We start from the raw sequence: 16,391 nt of genomic DNA on the forward strand, positions 1-16,391 counted from the left end.
ATCTAATTTAAGTTGTAAGATTTCTTGTCCTTTTCCAGCAAAGGTTTACCTGCTTTCATTATATGTCTTCAAATGCAAGCTAGCAGCTAGCTTTATTATGTCCTTTAATATACATCCAATATTCTAAAAACATTACATTTCCTGGGGGGCTTTGGAGTCGTGATTCTGCTATGTTTCATGATACGGTAAGGAAGGGGGTCTGCTGCGGAGCCCAGCACTGTCTAGCTGACCTCCCTCTCCAGCAGCGTTTCACCACAGATACGTCAAGACAGAGTGCAAGAAATGGGGCTCGTACAGCGTGACCGTGCTCTGACATGCCTTCCAGAGAAGGCAGCTTCCAGCACTCACTAGTTAGAGAGGATTAAACCTATTGCTTTACCCTGTCCATTTTGTCTAATAGTCACTAATAACCTTATGCTCTGTGCTTTTGTCTAATTGCTTTTTAAAGCCATTTGCACTTCTGCCTAGTGTTAAAATATGCACATTGTTGGTCCCAGTAGCGTTGCTCTTGTAGAAAACGTGATACAGGAGGCGGTAGTCCAAATTTTCATTTGATGTAAGCTTATGTATGATAAAAATGAGAAAAAGGAAAGACTGTGAGACCCTTTCTCTTTCCTGAAGGGAAGCAGTGGCTGCCTTACATTATGCCACTTGTAGTATTCACTTACTACGCCTCCTGAAAAGATGAACCTTGTATGCTTTACACTCCTGTTCATGCTCCATGACACGTCTCTGCTCTGTGAGAATTTCTGGTCATGTTTCCACCATATTTGGTAGAAAGTCTACTTCCAGAACAAGTTTTTGTTTTTCTCTTTGAAGCCACTTGTTTTGGCATACAACTCCTACCTGTTCCAGAACTGAGACGGATGCAAGTTTCAGCCGAGACATAGTTCACCTCTACCCTTAACCATCCAATGTAACTCAGCAGTATTAATCCTAGGAGATATGCAGCTCTAATGCATGCAGAACTGGTCTTTCATCTTCAGATCTGGATGTAGATTCACCTGATGCAACTTAGAAAAAAGGCATACCTTTCCAGTGGCTCACTTCCTGAAAAGATTTTACTTCATTTATATGAGGGATTTCAATAATGTTATTTTCCTATTCAAATTCCTTTGTTTTCTAGGATCAAAGTTTTTTTTCCTTAGCTATGTGCATAGCCTTCAGTAGGAAGTCCGTGTATGTGATTTCAAGCCATAAAATGTTCTTTCTCATTCCTTCTTCATCTCCTGGATGATAGCCCACAAAACAACCTGAACATCTCCAGCACCAGTGCATGACCTTCTACACTGGCCTGTTGAACATGACTACAACATGACCTCTCTGGAACCTGCCAAAACAAGTCTTCTGCTGTGGTGTATAAAGCTGTAAGCAATTCTCTCTTTCCAACAAACTGAGAACCTCAAAGAGATACCATTTCTTTTCAGATGGCTTAGGTTTTGCTCACAAGACCTTAGCTTTCGTCTTGGTTAGCACTGAATCTGAAGGAATGGAAAACACTAAAGTATTGTGGTATGTCTGGAATATGAAAGATACATTCTCTTGCTTCTTTGATGTCTCATGAAAGAATACTGAAAGAATACAAATGCAATGTCATTAAAACACATTACTAATCCAGCAGGAATGGAGAAGCTTGTGCATTATAATTTTTTGCTCAATACTACTTCAAACTATGATTTGTAATCTACTGAGGAAACTGCCATGAATAATGGGTTTCAAGATGACAATTTTAAACTTTCTTGAGTGAAATATGGATGACAATTTTTTACCACCATTTTGAAATACCTTGAAGTGGCAGTTGCTGGTTAGAGAACAAAACACCAACTGGCATGATTTAGATATACAGAAAATGGAAGATAATGATGCATGAAATAAATGGAGAAGAATTGAGGAAAATACTAGAAAGTGGAAGTGCAGAAAACAGTTTGACCCACCAGTGAGCCTAGTCCTATTTCTATGGAAATGAGCTCATTACTGCTAATTTTTTTTTTTAAGCTCCCAGTTGATTCGTGAAGTGCTTTTTGAATTCCGATAAGGGCTTCATGAATCACTGAAAAAAAAAATTTGAACAAAATATCCAGAGTCAAATGATTACCAACTCCCATAGATTAATCAGCTGTCTGAGTACTTTATGTAACAGAGCATGCACTAGGAGAGCCAGCTTTTTCCCCTGGTATCATAAGTCTATAATGTTTCATTCTGCAAAGAAAAGGGATCATGCTTCTGAAATCTAATTCTGGATGGTTACTTCATCCAAAAGCCTATATTAAATAGGAAATACACTAATTTTTTTCCCTTCCTGTTTCCATGTTTGATCTGTTTTAAAAATCAGCATCATGAGAATTGGCCATAGAATTGCTTCTCATTCCTCAGAAATAAAAGCATCTGTGGTATTCATACAAACGGTGCTTTCACATTTGCAACCAAGTCAGTATTGGCTGTAGGCACTCCTAAGCAGGCATGGGAAATGCCCGAGGGCCAAAACACTGGTTCTTTTTCAACCTTCAGGATGCTGAAATAAAAATCAAATAAAGCAATGCATTTAAATAGCAAGTGAGCTTTATTTATTTTATAAACCCAGCCATTTTTTAAGGCTGTCTATAGACATGAACAGAGTACATGTCTGTGACAGCTGTATTTTAACTGAACAATGCTGGCTGACTTTACACGTTATACATACAGCATCTGCACTGAACACCTTTTGTTCATTCTCTAAACACTTCAAAAAGAATGCCCTTGGCAAATTCTGTGACTCTCTGCTAATTTGCCTTGTACTAATTTTCAAGGTGTGTGTAGGTCACGAGCATTCTCCAGCATGCATCTTGTACCAACGTACCTGCTAGAAATTACACAACCTAATCCTGTTGCATGTAAGTGCACTGTGTCTCTTTATCACATTTCAGAAAACACTCTATATATCATACTTCAAACATGACAAATAGAACAGAAATAACCAGTCCTCATGAGATATGCAGAGGCCATGCTGTCCTGCAAATGTGCATTCTTTAAACAGTTATAGGACTCTGTACTGTTAATGGCAAACAATGGGTTAATTGACATTTGAAATGCCAGGTATTTGGACTGGCTTTTAAAAAATATTATCTAGAGATGGATGGACATACACACACACACACACACACACCCCATTCTGCAGTTATGACAGATCTTAGATGATTTTCATTTTACGACCAACAGGAGGTTGAGAGGTACATTTCCTGATAACTTACATGAGGAATTACACCGGTGTAAACAAGAAAAAAATTGGCATATATGACTCCACTGAATTTGTACAGATTTATGCTGATTTAATTTTTACAGAATTCAGAATTAATTTTGGAAGAAGGTTCTAAAGTTACAAAGCACTATGCTATTCAGTTAATACTATTAGCAATGCAAAGACGGTACTTCCATTGTATATATCCCCATACATTTCGACAGGATGTGAGACACCAAAGCTGCTTTGTTACAATACTTCCAAGGTTTTCTTTTCGCATCTTGCTTTTCTACACTTCTCAAGGCACCAGAAGCATAAAGAAATCAGCATTTGAAGAAAAACAGAGAGTATTGATGTGGAAAAGGAAAATATCAAAAGCTATTTCTCTTAGCTGTGAAATCTCATGACAAAGTTGTAGAGGTGAATACAGCACTGGAGTGAAAGTTTGTGTGCTCTGCTTAGGAAGCACAAAGTGAAGGTCCAAAAGCCCTCTATTTCTGAGACCTTACACGACCAGGCTTTTTAATTGTATGTTGATTTTTGACACTATTGATCTGTCAGCTCATTTCCTGTTTCCCTCAAGGGAAGGCTATGGTGTAGGAATCAAAATATAATAGTATCATTACAAATTAACAAAGATCAGTACTCCCTTAAGCTAACTGCAAACCAGACCTAGACCAACAGGTACATGTCATTCCAAAAATTAAAGCACAGATGAAGCACAATATAACAATAAAAACCAGAAGTATCTTGTTAGTACTGCCAATCAGAAATGGGAAAAAACTTTCTTTTTCTGTATTTTAATTATTTATATGGGTTATTATAACAGAGACTGAGAGGATATAAAGACAACGAATTCAAAAACTGAAAACTGAAATCACTGGGAAGAGAGGAAGATAATCCTGGGAAGCAGATGGGAGAGTTTGAGGTAGAAATACTCTAAGGAGAGGTGCTGGAAGCAGTAGTAAGACAGCACAAGGGAGAATGTCCAAAAAAATTAAAAACATATTGCTATTACATCTCAAATCAGGCTATGCTTTCTATGCCCTCTCTGATCTTGTTTAGCCAAAACTATCCTCTTTCACAGCTGCGCTTCCTAGCTCCAGATAGAGAGCCCCATCTGAGGTCAGACTCATTATGGAAACCCACGAAGTTTTTAAAAAGGTACACAGAATATTGACTATTTTAAGTGCTTGTAATTGTATTTAAGCATTAAAAAAAAAAAAATTGAGCACATCGTGTCACTTGGTATTGTAAAGATAACATACAACATGCAAAGTTGAGTTAGAAGTTTGATTTACAGATCACACAAATGCTATTTGAGTGACAAAGGTTACCTGTCCTTTCTTTACTGAAGTTCCTTAACTCAAAGTTCTTTTCTTCGCAACAGTTATGTTTTAAGGCTAAGAATGAAGTAATGCAGAAAATTCCAGTTATGCAGCTTCACATAACATATCAGGCTCCCTCATTACTATGGAAAACAAGATAGTCCAGTTCTGCTGAAGAAATTTCACCATCAGAAATCTACTTTGTGGAATCCCACCCAGTACAATACAATAACTGGAAGAACAGGATCCAAGCACTCTTTGCATGGCTATAGCCACTTTTTCTCCAGAAGTTTAGATAGCTGGACTTATTTGCCTACACGTTTCAACTAGTATTATATATTACTTTGCCTTTTTTAGCAAACCGTCATTTGATTGGGTGGGCATCATACTTTTGCCATTTTGGTTTCAGTATTTTAAGAATACTAAATCATAAAAAGTTACGTTAAAAAGAAAACGTTTTTGTTTTCTCCTAGTTTAAAAAAAATGAATCGTACAGAAATTTGAATGGATCATAATTCTTTGTCCCTTTTTCTCTGCAGGCTAGAATCTGAACAGGAGGCAAGTTCATATGGGAACTCGAGCGCTGGCCAATCAAACTATAAAGCTGGTTGTGACATTGGCTAAGACTGACATTCTCGTTCAGCTCCCAACAGCAGCACTTAATTTCCTTGAAGGGGGAATGCAGTTGCCGTAGCAAAGATGTCCAAACCTACTGTTTCCTGATGGCTACAAGTATTCTTTAGTATTATGGTTTACCAACAAACATCTAGCTAGCCACACGGCACTAGTTTTGCTGATTTGGAGCTACTAGGTGACATTAGGAGACTTGATGCAAACAGAGTAAATAGCTTCCTAACACCCCTTTTGTAGGTAAGCAAGTGTTTCATGGACACCTCATGATTCCAACGTGTATTTAAAGAGACACGATGCCTGGATAAAGCAATCTGTGTTACAATGTGGTTTGTGCTATAATGTATTTGACAGCTCTGCCATCACAGGTCTCAGTAAAGAAGCTTCAAAGAATCATTTAAAAAAATGTCCATGCTACATTAATATGCCACAGAAATGAAACTATAGAGCTACTTATTCCCACTGTTAGCCAAGATAACAGTACTTACGTATCCATAAAGAGCAGCTGCAATGCTTGGCCCATCTGCAACATTCATGTCTACTACGTACTGTATAATAAGCCAGAAATGCCTTATTAAAAGAAATATTTACAGAGGTGCCTCGGTGGTGTTTTCTTGCTGTGTGTATGCAGCATGTTATTCTTCCAGATTCCCTTTTTTTCTCTAGGATAGACACATTCATGTTTACATTTAAAAAATCATATAACAATCCATTGCTGGCCAGTATAAAACTGCCAGAAAAATAATATCATTGATCCACATACACAGCCCTGATAAAGTTAGTGCCCTGAAGGACTACAAAGACTAAGCAAGCCAGTACTCAAGTGGTTTTCCACGTAATTGAATTGTGCCTTCTCTATCCTCCTTAGGAACCGAAAAAAAATACTGCATTGTCAGTCTCTACGCCCCTTCCCTTTGTGGATTAAAAAGCTCTACTGTAGTATATTTACACTTCTGAAACAAGCATGCTGAATTAAGAGCATTTACTCAAAACCTTTTTTCTCTAATACTGATTAACAGTACTTTCATTTAGAAAATTTTAAACACATGTTTTACTTTTCATCATATTAATATTGACAGCCCTCCTTTATCAGTACCTTAATTAACAGCAGGTAAGGGAGGCAAAGTGAGTATGGCGTGCTATTACTTCTGTGTGATTTAAAGTCTGCTTGTGAGACTCTCTCAACTCATAGCTGAAATTGTCTTATCTCATACATTCCCCGGATTACTGTTTCATGTAAATGTCATTTTTGCTGTCCAAAACATTAAAAACAACCCACACCAGTGCTATATAACTACTGTCTCTTTCTGAGAGACATGAGGGAAGCTGTATGCTTTTGATCAAAGACAAGATCCCGACTTCAAAGTAACACCTTATCTGTAAATATATTACACAGTACGCTTAGTAAAGAAAGGGAGACTCCTTGATTTCAAATAACCTAAGGCTAATACTGTGGGATTTGCCTGCGTTCGCAGAGTTTAATCTTACTCTTCTGAATACTTACAGAAAATTAGACAAAAATATTCTAAAGACCCTAGGTTCTAGTCTCCTCTATATAAGTTTGATAGACCGTAGTCCGATACCTCATTGGGACAACACCCAGCTTACTGTTGACTGAGAAAAGAACATGGAAACATTACAAATTTCAGAATCATCAGAGATTTTTTTAAAACCTATGTCTTCCTTCCAGTGACAGAAAGCAGCAGCTATATGGCTGCGGGTGCTTTACCACGAATTTGATTGGGATCTTCTAATATTTTTTTTGTATCACAGAATGGTAGGGGTTGGAAGGGACCTCTGTGGGTCATCTAGTCCAACCCTCCTGCCGAAGCAGGGTCGCCTACAGCAGGCTGCAGAGGACCTTGTCCAGGTGGGTCTTGAATATCTCCAGACAAGGAGACTCCACAACCTCCCTGGGCAGTCTGTTCCAGTGCTCCATCACCCTCAGAGTGAAGAAGTTCTTCCTCATGTTCAGATGGAACTGCCTGTGCTTCAGTTTGTGCCCATTGCCCCTTGTCCTGTCGCTGGACACCACTGAAAAGAGTTTGGCCCCATCCCCCTGACACCCACCCTTCAGATATTTATAAACATTTATTAGGTCCCCTCGCAGCCTTCTCTTCTTCAGGCTGAACAAGCCCAGCTCGGTCAGCCTCTCCTCGTAGGAGAGATGTTCCAGTCCCCTCACCATCCTCATAGCCCTCCGCTGGACACTCTCCAGCAGCTCCTCAAATTTCTTCCATTGCTGCAGTCTAGAAAAGCAAAACTAAATTCCAGATTCTCTTCAATGGCTTCATCATTTGAAAATGTTGGGAAAGGACGTTAAGTCATTTCATAATATGCTAATCAGCATAGACCATGGTGGTATCAGATCATGCAAATAATATTAACTACTTAAGAGCCAGCTACAATGCAAATATTTGCACATGCAAAGAAACAGTTTTGAGTGGGCACAGCGGGGTCAGTTTTATCATCAACTGACAGTGTAATCAGCAGTGAGAGTGTGCAGGTATCATTCTCGTCTGCTTGTAGTCAAAAGGAAGCAGCCTAAGACACTAAAATCAATGACACTTTTCTGCACAAGATTTTTTTTCTCCAGAAGAAAAAAAAAACATAATTCAGTGATCTAGTTATGGTTTATAAATCATATTAATTTCATTACATCTTAAAAAAAAAATCCAGCTATCTGAAATAAACAAATTTTGGTTTTCAGAATTTTAAATTTTGAGGTAATTTTAAAATGTCCTGTTGTTTTACTAAAACTTCTTATGTCTCTCAAAAGTAGAAACAACAAATTTCCATCTACCTAAAGTGAATGCTCAATATGACAGAGAACCGTAGAAGATGTTATTTCTAATTAGGGATTAAAACCTCTTGAACGCTCAAGACTGTTAATAAGCTGAAACCACATTTCCTCTCAAGGTGTGCATCTTCTCATTTTCACTAAAAGTATTTTCTGCAGTAAATGCACAGCAAAAAAAGCTCAGAGTTCCCTCTCTGGATTTGAAAAGGATCACTTTCTTCTAGCTTTATAAATGAGTATTTTCATTACCAAGCAAGTATATTCCTCGGTCAGGAATGACTTCCCATCACCTCCTTCCTTCCCATACCAGTTACGGAAGGTTATCATCATGATGGGCTGGAAGAGCAAAGCTCTATGTGATCTCCAAGGTGTGCTGGGCTGCTTGCATCCCCACTGCAGTGCTCAGCTGTCCCCACCTCCCATCACGCGCCCTCACAACCTGCTCTTTAGGAGAGACAGGAACTTAAGCACCTTGCTCTCACTATGTCAGCAGGCGTTTGGGCCATGTAGTAGGAGATGTAGCCAGGAACGTACAGCCCCAGCATTTCCCAGCCTCTTCACACCACAAGTCAATGCTTGTTTGTGTTTGTGCTACACATGTGTCTGAGCATCGACTTGTGTCCAAACGACTGACCTGTCCAAGGCAAGAGACCTAAGGCAAATGTGACCCAAGTAAGTGGGTCATCCTTTCTGCAACAGCACTGCTAATCTGAAGTAAAACTTTTCTCAGCGTGAAAACACAGATCACGTGGCAGCTTTCTCGTTAAAGGTCCGCTGGAGACTAACAGCCACAGAAGAAGACAACACAATACAAGCCAATAATTCCTGCAACATTTATATAAAATGTGAACCTACAAAGATGTTCTCAATTTACACAAAACCAGATCAGACACTTTTCAGGACTTGTGCTGTAAAGACCTCACAGTCACTGTTTGTGCCATTAGCACAGAATACGTATCCTTTAATACATTTGGTTGCATCTTGCCATCTCTATACTACTGTCTTGCAGTGAAACTCCCACAACTTCCTGATGGGTGAAAAATTAAACAGTGTAGCAGGCATAGAGGGAATTTGCAGTTTGTACAAGCTCAGACTTCACTGAAAAGATAAAGGCATACCTGGAAACACTTTTAAAATATATAAAATTAATGAATACTTTGCAGTTTGCAGCTGAGCCATAAATATGTGTAATGAGCTTGTAACAGACATCTTACCTCTCCAGCATGGATATATATCTGCTGCTTCACTCTCCCTTGGAAGCAGAGTGATTTAATGTGCTTTGCTTGGTAAGTCACCCTCCAGCAAAATAAATTTGATTTCTGCTGCAATCAAAAGAATTTAACCAAAATCAGCTATCAGCTCTCCCTAGGTTCCCTAGGTATCCAAACGTCCATTTCAGTCTTTATTTTCAATATAGAGAAATTAAACAAGGTTTGTTTAAGGTAATCTTTAGGATTCTTTAAGGATAGGTGTGAAGACTAGTTTTAGATGGCCACATCTTTCACATGCATCATATTTCCTCTGGGAATAAGTCACTTTTCCAGTTATGCTCATTTGCATCTCTCTGGCTTCTAAAAGCAAAGGTCTGGCAAGGAAAGGAAAGACAGGAGCCTCTCCGAGTTCCCCACCACTCTCCCACCATGCCCTGCACATGCCAGAGTCAGAAATTTCCAAGTGCATCAGTCGCCAAGTGAACAAGGAAAAAGGGCAGCAATGTGCTATGAATCAAAATCAGCTTTTGAAATATATTTTTTAATTCTAAGCCTGTAGTTGAAGTTTTAAATAATTGCTCCAGCAAATTTGTAGGACCAGCCTTGGTGATCATTCAGCAGCAACGTGGAATTGCAGAGGTGCTAGACAGTCTTAATTTCCGTTTCTTTGTACTATGGCTCACTGCTTCATGCATCACATATAGTGCATGGAAATCATTGCAAAATGCACCCTTTTGCTCAACTAAATACATTTTTAACCATCCTGCTCTTTACACAAACCATCAAAAGTAACTCCAGCTACTTAGCTTTGTCATATGATTTATTAAACAATGGAATATGAATATTTTCCATGAAAGACAAATTGGAAGTCACATTTCTTAATTCAGGCATACATCTTAATTTGCACAAGTAAGATCTGCACACTTATTAATCCAGTGTAATAGTGTCATGTGACCATGATTTTTCAATAGTCATTAGTGAAGAAAATTGTCTGGCAACCACTGAATGATCACACAGAACAGGTCATTTTCATCTACATTACTAAACAGATTATTTATTCTGCTCTATTCACATAGATAATTTTAATCAGCATTTCTAATAAATATTAGACAAATATGTTGAAAATCTTGTCTCCAATTTAAATCTGTAGAACTTTCAAAACTGCCTAAACCTAGCATCTCCTATCATTATACTTGTTCACAAATTTTCAGAAGAACTTACAGCAAGGTGCTCAGAAAATACTGATTCAGCAAACGTTTCACAGCACTGTCATAATTTCAGCAAATTTACAACTTCGGGATGTACCATCATGTATTTTACTCCAGAATGAAGGAGGCTTACCTGTCCAGAGAGATCATGTTGTGTAGGTAGCTGGAGGGGGTCAGAGCCCAGCTCCAAAGCAAGGAATTTGAACCTGAAATCTTGCACTGGGATTCTCAGGATGTGGTGTCTGACAATGAATTCAAAATAAAGTATCATCAAGGATATGGGAGCTAAGGTTCTCAGACTTGTCGGATCCTCCATCCACAGATGAAATCTGGGAAACTCTAGGATCTGCAGAAACTGGAGGCTGAGAAGAAGTCTGTGAATGCTGAAGTCAGTCAACTCTGTTTCAGTTCAGAAAACTAAAGCTGAAGTAGCTAGGCTTTTGCTCATATGATTGATTGGTTGGTTGGTTGGTTGGGTTTAATAGCTATTATTCAAAATGTTCCTCCCACAAAATTCTTAACTATTCCAGGTATTGTTGTGAAGCATCATTAAAACCTTTCCTAAATTAATTTTCCCCATAATATATCTACCAAAGTTTGGGATCTCTCCTTTGAAGAGAGACACTATATTGGTAAAATGAAGTCACTGACATGTTTCCTATTGAACATCTGAGAATCAGGCTTCCATTGCCTAGGAATTCAACACCAGTCAAGTAATTTTCTCCACCTCTCAAACATCTCATATTCCATCTCGCTAAAACAATGAAATAAGAATGTACCTGACATTTTCCACAAGTATTCTGCATCTGATTTCATACAATATTTTACCCCCAATTTGGGTTACAATTTAGCTTAATTGTGCCAAATTATCAGCAGGCCATCTTTTGCTTGAAATCTTTTTCTTCTCTCTACTGTCTTTTTACAGGCAGCTCAGCAGATAATTTTATGCTACCGCAGTCACACAAGGCAAATTCTAATATTGATCTGAATTTTCCCCTTGAATATGATTTGCATTCTTACCATGATCTACTTTTTTTTTTCTTCCCATAGAACATGATTTACATTCTTATGTCCGGCTGCTTCATTTTAAAGCCATCTTGAAAAAGTCTCTTTCTAATCATCCTTCTAAATTCATATGGGAATAACTCTTCCTCCCAATGCTTAGGAGAGGAAAATCTCAAATAAATTGATGCTCTTCTTACAGGCTATAATGACTGGAAACTGTATTTGTTGATGGAAATTAGAGACTTTTTTATAGCTTACTAATAATCTAGCTCTGGGACAGCTAATTACTAGGGATTGTCATGTCTGAACACTGAGGAAGTGCATTCAATCTTCCGGCTGGTCTAAATAGGAAAAAAACCAGCAAGATCAGCCAAAGACCATCCTTGGGGCATAGCAGTCTCCAGCACAAAAACTCGATTCACATAACGCAAGAGAGATACCTTTTCCTTGGATTAAACATAGGTAGGTTGGGGAAAGTCAATTTCCCTGTAACCATGGCTTATTTCTACTTGCCTTTCCTACCCATTGCACATGTGTCAGAGGGGGCATATTCATGTAAGTGTGTGAACATGGCCCCACTCCTTTCAGCCTGTTGGGACACCCTCCGGACTTGCTTTCAAGGCTAGCTCCTCTTTCATGAGACACAGATTTGCACCATTCAGATCACACAATCCATTATATTTGACTATCAGTATGAAGAGGGAACCAATAAAATCAAAGTGTTTAAATCTCATGAATTTTCCTCAAACTTAAAAGTATATCTGGGGCAAGGATCCGTGATGCTTACATTCTCAGTTGTTCTTCCTAAGTTAATTCACTTTACCATCTCAGTTTCTAAAAGCACCTATTTTTTTGAATTTTTCTTTTCATATGAAAAGAAAGGTGCCTTCTCAAAATTCCTTCTGTTATGTCTGAATGACAAACATTAATATACCTTGCTACTACATTGTTATCTTCTTACCATTATCACATTCATCTTTTTCCACAAACTCTTTAATCACTAGCGGTAGTAAATATTATACTTAGAGTTCTTGAACCCAGCTGACATACAATAATTGTCCAAAAACACAGAAAGAGGAGGAATAGGAAATAATATTTCCCTAGCATTTTTGGTAGTGGAAGCATTGTATCGCACTGGAAAGACACAATAGGGAGGTTTTGTACTTCACTATTCTACTCGGGTTTAAAGCTTATTATTGCAATACATTGTATTGGAAAAGGAAACTGTCAGATTTTAGGAAACTCCAGATAGGACAGACTCAGGCTTACACATGTGCCGAGTGCCTCATCCAACATCAAACATTTGACTGGATCTTGATTACTTAAAAATTCCCCTAAGATGCCAGCATAAGAATTGTAAATACTAAAACATACTATTTTCCACCATACACAATATTTTCCTGGGGCTGAAAGCAAACGACAGTACCGGTGACAGAGGTTCAGGTTGCTTAGAGTATTACTGGCCAATACAAATTTAAGTGACAGGTAAAAATAGGATATTCTGTGGCGTATTTCCTGCTTGTATTAACTGAGTACTACTTTTTCCAAGTCATCTGAGGTTCAATTAATCTTTCAATAAATAAACAAAGGATATTAGTAAATTTTAATAAGTTCCCCAACTAATTTGAATCATTAACACTGATACAGATGCTCCCACTGAGCTCAATTCTCCACTCACACCTGCCTTTACCCACAAGCAGAAAAGACGGGTGGGCCAGAGAGCAGTCACAACTCTGTACTTTGCAAAAGGAGGGAAATCTGCCCGGAATAATGATTTTGTGGGACCAGCAGAACATCTTTTGCGTCATCAGAAGCGGCATTTCAGTGGTGCTCCTTTCAGTAGCAACCTCTGTCAGGCCTTTCATCTAATCAACACTTTGAGTGGTACCGTTTGACAGAGGAACATGCAAATCCAGAGCGTTTACCTAAATAAGCCACTTTCACTGCAGAACATGCCCTTAACCAGACCACAGAATCACAGCACATGCACTTAGGTGGGATTTCTTCATAAAAGAAGAATAAATCTGGGAATTTACAGGACAATTACTTTTGCCATGAAACAAATTATTATACAATGCAAGGTATTCAGAATCTAGTCCATCACTAGAATTAATAAGGTGAGCTTACAAAGCACCGCAACCTACAAATTACACATTTGAACTAAATCACATTTGCCTGTGCTACAATTTATCAAGCTTTGTAACTTCCTAGGCCTTGTATTGGTGCAAACAGAGCGGAAGCCCAAAGTTAACAGCTTAGTGACCTTACACTCCATATGCAGTAAGTTAAGAGATGTAGAAAACTTTAGAGGTTGATTCAGATCTCTGATAAGACAAATCACTCTCTAGAGAGGCCTAACTTATCTTCTCTGGAGATAACTATCTCTTTCTTGATTATAGAGTGAGTGGAGGATGATTAGGCTCCTCACCTGTGCAGTTAGAAGGGATGAATCTCTACCCAAGCATTCTTGGTCCTTTGCAAAGTTGGGCCTTTTAATCTGTAACATATTTTACATCACCACTTTATTAATGATCATGTCATACGCTCAGAGTCTTTACTGAGACAAGAGAAACCAATGCAGAGTATCAGAGAGTTTAATGGAGTTGAACGTTTTCTTTTCAAAAGCACAAAAAGAAACAGGCAAGTATTTGGCTTACATTTCTGATTAGTTCATATATGTAACTTCTTTTCAATGTTGTTCTGATTATTAATCTATTTCTTGTTGCTGTTATACTTTTCAACCTGTATTCGCGCCTATGGAAGTCTTTCTGTTCCCTTTGGTTCTTCCAGAGCAGTTTCTTGGTGTTCTTCAAGCTGTGGTAGCCCACTAGTCTGGGCTTTTGTTTCCTGGTTCTGTGCTACCTCTTAGTGGATGGAGGTCATATAGATTTTTAAATTTTATATTTTGAGATGCTTGCTTCCCTCATTATTTGAAGATGTTAAGTATTTACTCTCCTCTTCTAGCTATCATAACACAATTAATGGGCTGATTTTCTACAAAGGTCAGTCCTTTGAGAAGCATAGTACACTTATGGGAATAGAAGTGAGGCAAGTTAGCTACCCTGATTTCTCAGTCTAAAGAAACTGCATATTTCTGAAAAGGCTTTCAACCTGTTAAACAGATTAGCAGAAGGACCTAATCCTTTGAAATCCTGAATGCTCCTCAATACTTCTTTTTTATACTCCACGCTGCTCCATAGGGTCTTTTACTAAAAGTGGTGTCATTCAGCATCCTACTTTGTCCAATAACACCCTCAAGTAATTGGTTCTTTCCTGTGTCCTGTATAAACTAAATATGTGTAATTTAAACCATATTAACTAAATAGGCATAATTAAAACCAAACAGAAATCCTATCATAAACAGATAAGCTCTGGAATTAATTCGTTATGAATATAAATTTAATATCATCCAAAGTTATATTTTTATTTGTGCCTGTATCATGTAAGTATTTGTTATTCGGCACTGTTGTGAAAGATTCATTTATTAACAGCTTGTATCAGCTATTTTAGTTCCTTTAAGCATCTCTGGAAGATGCCTGTGCTTTATACAGGTAAGCTCTTTTGTTCATGACAGAATTCATATGTAATTTCATACATGATTTTTATTTATTTTATATATCTATATATAAAGATAGATAAAAAATGCTAAAAGTCCAACAGCTGCTTACTTTAACCTGGCAATGCAGAGTTGCCATTTGTACTGTATGCATCAGATTGTCAGGAAATCCAGGGACTTGGAGGAGTCTTAATCCATGCAGTTGGTACTCTCAAGTGTCAACACATCCACATTAGTGGCACACAAATGCTTTCTCAAAAATTAAAATGTCATAAGTCTTACGGCACTTCCGAAACCATCACCAACACTGAAGCAATAGATTTAGAATCATAGAATCATAGAAAGTTTTGGGTCAGAAGGGACCCCTAGAGGTCATCTAGTCCCACCCCCCCGCAGTGAGCAGGGACACCACTAACTAGATCAGGTTGCTCAGAGCCTTGTCCAACCTGGTCTTGAATGTTTCCAGGGATGGGGCCTCCACTACCTCTCTGGGCAACCCATTCCAGTGTTTCACCACCCTCATTGTAAAGAACTTCTTCCTTATATCCAGCCTAAATCTACCCTGTTTTAGTTTAAAACCATTACCCCTCGTCCTGTCACTGTTGTCTCTACTAAAAAGATTGTCCCCATCTTTCCTATAGGCTCCCCTCAAGTACTGAAAGGCTGCAATCAGGTCTCCCCGCAGTCTTCTCTTCTCCAGGCTGAACAAGCCCAACTCTCTCAGCCTGTCCTCATAGGAGAGGTGCTCCAGCCCTTGGATCATTTTTGTAGCCCTCCTTTGGACCTGCTCCAACAGTTCCATGTCCTTCTTGTGCTGAGGGCTCCAGAGCTGAACGCAGTACTCCAGGTGAGGTCTCACCAGAGCAGAGTAGAGGGGCAGAATCACCTCTCTCAACCTGCTGGCCACACTTCTCCTGATGCAGCCCAGGACATGGTTGGCCCTCTGGGCTGCCAGCACACATTGCCGGCTCATGTCCAGCCTTTTGTCTGTCAGTCCCCCCAAGTCCTTCTCAGCAGGGCTGCTCTCGATCCTTTCATCCCCCAGCCTGTATTGATACTGGGGATTACCCCGACCCAGGTGTAGGACCTTGCACTTGGCCGTGTTGAACCTCATGAGGTTCACACAGGCCCACCTCTCCAGCTTGTCCAGGTCCCTCTGGATGGCATCCCATCTTTCTGGTGTCTCAACCGTACCACTCAGCTTGATGTCATCTTCAAACTTGCTGAGGGTACACTCGATGTCGCTGTCCATGTCATTGATAAATATATATAAAAATATATTTGACACTAGAGATTACAATTGCATGAGGGAAATAATATAACCCTTTTCAAGACCAGCATAACATAGGAATAATTTCAGAAACAGCTCTTAATTTTATATGATGCATGCATGATATGCTTATGAATAGAAGATAGGGTCTAAGGCCTCAATAACTAAA

At 38.8% G+C, this 16,391-nt stretch overlaps 1 protein-coding gene across 1 annotated transcript in view; it reads right to left on the reverse strand.

Annotated features, from left to right (window-relative positions):
- The window catches only part of CDH11 (cadherin 11), a 528,216-nt gene that overhangs the window by 494,510 nt on the left and 17,315 nt on the right, over positions 1-16,391 (reverse strand). Inside the window, exon 3 of the mRNA XM_075434068.1 lies at positions 13,825-13,893. The gene's annotated coding sequence lies outside the window, so the exon portion shown is untranslated. The remainder of the gene's footprint in view (positions 1-13,824; positions 13,894-16,391) is intronic.

This window comes from Opisthocomus hoazin, chromosome 12, assembly GCF_030867145.1.
Source record: "Opisthocomus hoazin isolate bOpiHoa1 chromosome 12, bOpiHoa1.hap1, whole genome shotgun sequence".
Lineage (NCBI taxonomy): Eukaryota > Metazoa > Chordata > Aves > Opisthocomiformes > Opisthocomidae > Opisthocomus > Opisthocomus hoazin.